The sequence below is a fragment of the Salmo salar genome, chromosome ssa12, assembly GCF_905237065.1.
Source record: "Salmo salar chromosome ssa12, Ssal_v3.1, whole genome shotgun sequence".
Taxonomy (NCBI): domain Eukaryota; kingdom Metazoa; phylum Chordata; class Actinopteri; order Salmoniformes; family Salmonidae; genus Salmo; species Salmo salar.
Genome location: NC_059453.1, coordinates 101,221,524 through 101,227,523, shown reverse-complemented (window position 1 = coordinate 101,227,523; position 6,000 = coordinate 101,221,524).

Here is a 6,000-nt window from a genome sequence, read left to right as displayed (position 1 = left end):
ACAGATCCCCCTCCTACTATAGAGATACCCCTATACCCTTCTAGACAACAATATAGACAGATCCCCTCCTACTATAGAGATACCCCTATACCCTTCTAGACAACAATATAGACAGATCCCCCTCCTACTATAGAGATACCCCTATACCCTTCTAGACAACAATATAGACAGATCCCCCTCCTACTATAGAGATACCCCTATACCCTTCTAGACAACAATATAGACAGATCCCCTCCTACTATAGAGATACCCCTATACCCTTCTAGACAACAATATAGACAGATCCCCCTCCTACTATAGAGATACCCCTATACCCTTCTAGACAACAATATAGACAGATCCCCCTCCTACTATAGAGATACCCCTATACCCTTCTAGACAACAATATAGACAGATCCCCTCCTACTATAGAGATACCCCTATACCCTTCTAGACAACAATATAGACAGATCCCCTCCTACTATAGAGATACCCCTATACCCTTCTAGACAACAATATAGACAGATCCCCTCCTACTATAGAGATACCCCTATACCCTTCTAGACAACAATATAGACAGATCCCCTCCTACTATAGAGATACCCCTATACCCTTCTAGACAACAATATAGACAGATCCCCCTCCTACTATAGAGATACCCCTATACCCTTCTAGACAACAATATAGACAGATCCCCTCCTACTATAGAGATACCCCTATACCCTTCTAGACAACAATATAGACAGATCCCCCTCCTACTATAGAGATACCCCTATACCCTTCTAGACAACAATATAGACAGATCCCCCTCCTACTATAGAGATACCCCTATACCCTTCTAGACAACAATATAGACAGATCCCCCTCCTACTATAGAGATACCCCTATACCCTTCTAGACAACAATATAGACAGATCCCCCTCCTACTATAGAGATACCCCTATACCCTTCTAGACAACAATATAGACAGATCCCCCTCCTACTATAGAGATACCCCTATACCCTTCTAGACAACAATATAGACAGATCCCCTCCTACTATAGAGATACCCCTATACCCTTCTAGACAACAATATAGACAGATCCCCCTCCTACTATAGAGATACCCCTATACCCTTCTAGACAACAATATAGACAGATCCCCTCCTACTATAGAGATACCCCTATACCCTTCTAGACAACAATATAGACAGATCCCCCTCCTACTATAGAGATACCCCTATACCCTTCTAGACAACAATATAGACAGATCCCCTCCTACTATAGAGATACCCCTATACCCTTCTAGACAACAATATAGACAGATCCCCCTCCTACTATAGAGATACCCCTATACCCTTCTAGACAACAATATAGACAGATCCCCCTCCTACTATAGAGATACCCCTATACCCTTCTAGACAACAATATAGACAGATCCCCCTCCTACTATAGAGATACCCCTATACCCTTCTAGACAACAATATAGACAGATCCCCTCCTACTATAGAGATACCCCTATACCCTTCTAGACAACAATATAGACAGATCCCCCTCCTACTATAGAGATACCCCTATACCCTTCTAGACAACAATATAGACAGATCCCCTCCTACTATAGAGATACCCCTATACCCTTCTAGACAACAATATAGACAGATCCCCTCCTACTATAGAGATACCCCTATACCCTTCTAGACAACAATATAGACAGATCCCCTCCTACTATAGAGATACCCCTATACCCTTCTAGACAACAATATAGACAGATCCCCCTCCTACTATAGAGATACCCCTATACCCTTCTAGACAACAATATAGACAGATCCCCTCCTACTATAGAGATACCCCTATACCCTTCTAGACAACAATATAGACAGATCCCCCTCCTACTATAGAGATACCCCTATACCCTTCTAGACAACAATATAGACAGATCCCCTCCTACTATAGAGATACCCCTATACCCTTCTAGACAACAATATAGACAGATCCCCTCCTACTATAGAGATACCCCTATACCCTTCTAGACAACAATATAGACAGATCCCCTCCTACTATAGAGATACCCCTATACCCTTCTAGACAACAATATAGACAGATCCCCTCCTACTATAGAGATACCCCTATACCCTTCTAGACAACAATATAGACAGATCCCCTCCTACTATAGAGATACCCCTATACCCTTCTAGACAACAATATAGACAGATCCCCCTCCTACTATAGAGATACCCCTATACCCTTCTAGACAACAATATAGACAGATCCCCTCCTACTATAGAGATACCCCTATACCCTTCTAGACAACAATATAGACAGATCCCCTCCTACTATAGAGATACCCCTATACCCTTCTAGACAACAATATAGACAGATCCCCTCCTACTATAGAGATACCCCTATACCCTTCTAGACAACAATATAGACAGATCCCCTCCTACTATAGAGATACCCCTATACCCTTCTAGACAACAATATAGACAGATCCCCTCCTACTATAGAGATACCCCTATACCCTTCTAGACAACAATATAGACAGATCCCCTCCTACTATAGAGATACCCCTATACCCTTCTAGACAACAATATAGACAGATCCCCTCCTACTATAGAGATACCCCTATACCCTTCTAGACAACAATATAGACAGATCCCCTCCTACTATAGAGATACCCCTATACCCTTCTAGACAACAATATAGACAGATCCCCTCCTACTATAGAGATACCCCTATACCCTTCTAGACAACAATATAGACAGATCCCCCTCCTACTATAGAGATACCCCTATACCCTTCTAGACAACAATATAGACAGATCCCCTCCTACTATAGAGATACCCCTATACCCTTCTAGACAACAATATAGACAGATCCCCTCCTACTATAGAGATACCCCTATACCCTTCTAGACAACAATATAGACAGATCCCCTCCTACTATAGAGATACCCCTATACCCTTCTAGACAACAATATAGACAGATCCCCCTCCTACTATAGAGATACCCCTATACCCTTCTAGACAACAATATAGACAGATCCCCCTCCTACTATAGAGATACCCCTATACCCTTCTAGACAACAATATAGACAGATCCCCCTCCTACTATAGAGATACCCCTATACCCTTCTAGACAACAATATAGACAGATCCCCCTCCTACTATAGAGATACCCCTATACCCTTCTAGACAACAATATAGACAGATCCCCCTCCTACTATAGAGATACCCCTATACCCTTCTAGACAACAATATAGACAGATCCCCTCCTACTATAGAGATACCCCTATACCCTTCTAGACAACAATATAGACAGATCCCCCTCCTACTATAGAGATACCCCTATACCCTTCTAGACAACAATATAGACAGATCCCCTCCTACTATAGAGATACCCCTATACCCTTCTAGACAACAATATAGACAGATCCCCCTCCTACTATAGAGATACCCCTATACCCTTCTAGACAACAATATAGACAGATCCCCTCCTACTATAGAGATACCCCTATACCCTTCTAGACAACAATATAGACAGATCCCCTCCTACTATAGAGATACCCCTATACCCTTCTAGACAACAATATAGACAGATCCCCTCCTACTATAGAGATACCCCTATACCCTTCTAGACAACAATATAGACAGATCCCCTCCTACTATAGAGATACCCCTATACCCTTCTAGACAACAATATAGACAGATCCCCTCCTACTATAGAGATACCCCTATACCCTTCTAGACAACAATATAGACAGATCCCCCTCCTACTATAGAGATACCCCTATACCCTTCTAGACAACAATATAGACAGATCCCCCTCCTACTATAGAGATACCCCTATACCCTTCTAGACAACAATATAGACAGATCCCCCTCCTACTATAGAGATACCCCTATACCCTTCTAGACAACAATATAGACAGATCCCCCTCCTACTATAGAGATACCCCTATACCCTTCTAGACAACAATATAGACAGATCCCCCTCCTACTATAGAGATACCCCTATACCCTTCTAGACAACAATATAGACAGATCCCCCTCCTACTATAGAGATACCCCTATACCCTTCTAGACAACAATATAGACAGATCCCCTCCTACTATAGAGATACCCCTATACCCTTCTAGACAACAATATAGACAGATCCCCCTCCTACTATAGAGATACCCCTATACCCTTCTAGACAACAATATAGACAGATCCCCCCTCCTACTATAGAGATACCCCTATACCCTTCTAGACAACAATATAGACAGATCCCCTCCTACTATAGAGATACCCCTATACCCTTCTAGACAACAATATAGACAGATCCCCCTCCTACTATAGAGATACCCCTATACCCTTCTAGACAACAATATAGACAGATCCCCCTCCTACTATAGAGATACCCCTATACCCTTCTAGACAACAATATAGACAGATCCCCCTCCTACTATAGAGATACCCCTATACCCTTCTAGACAACAATATAGACAGATCCCCCTCCTACTATAGAGATACCCCTATACCCTTCTAGACAACAATATAGACAGATCCCCCTCCTACTATAGAGATACCCCTATACCCTTCTAGACAACAATATAGACAGATCCCCTCCTACTATAGAGATACCCCTATACCCTTCTAGACAACAATATAGACAGATCCCCTCCTACTATAGAGATACCCCTATACCCTTCTAGACAACAATATAGACAGATCCCCTCCTACTATAGAGATACCCCTATACCCTTCTAGACAACAATATAGACAGATCCCCCTCCTACTATAGAGATACCCCTATACCCTTCTAGACAACAATATAGACAGATCCCCTCCTACTATAGAGATACCCCTATACCCTTCTAGACAACAATATAGACAGATCCCCCTCCTACTATAGAGATACCCCTATACCCTTCTAGACAACAATATAGACAGATCCCCCTCCTACTATAGAGATACCCCTATACCCTTCTAGACAACAATATAGACAGATCCCCTCCTACTATAGAGATACCCCTATACCCTTCTAGACAACAATATAGACAGATCCCCCTCCTACTATAGAGATACCCCTATACCCTTCTAGACAACAATATAGACAGATCCCCTCCTACTATAGAGATACCCCTATACCCTTCTAGACAACAATATAGACAGATCCCCTCCTACTATAGAGATACCCCTATACCCTTCTAGACAACAATATAGACAGATCCCCCTCCTACTATAGAGATACCCCTATACCCTTCTAGACAACAATATAGACAGATCCCCCTCCTACTATAGAGATACCCCTATACCCTTCTAGACAACAATATAGACAGATCCCCCTCCTACTATAGAGATACCCCTATACCCTTCTAGACAACAATATAGACAGATCCCCTCCTACTATAGAGATACCCCTATACCCTTCTAGACAACAATATAGACAGATCCCCCTCCTACTATAGAGATACCCCTATACCCTTCTAGACAACAATATAGACAGATCCCCTCCTACTATAGAGATACCCCTATACCCTTCTAGACAACAATATAGACAGATCCCCCTCCTACTATAGAGATACCCCTATACCCTTCTAGACAACAATATAGACAGATCCCCCTCCTACTATAGAGATACCCCTATACCCTTCTAGACAACAATATAGACAGATCCCCCTCCTACTATAGAGATACCCCTATACCCTTCTAGACAACAATATAGACAGATCCCCTCCTACTATAGAGATACCCCTATACCCTTCTAGACAACAATATAGACAGATCCCCTCCTACTATAGAGATACCCCTATACCCTTCTAGACAACAATATAGACAGATCCCCCTCCTACTATAGAGATACCCCTATACCCTTCTAGACAACAATATAGACAGATCCCCTCCTACTATAGAGATACCCCTATACCCTTCTAGACAACAATATAGACAGATCCCCCTCCTACTATAGAGATACCCCTATACCCTTCTAGACAACAATATAGACAGATCCCCTCCTACTATAGAGATACCCCTATACCCTTCTAGACAACAATATAGACAGA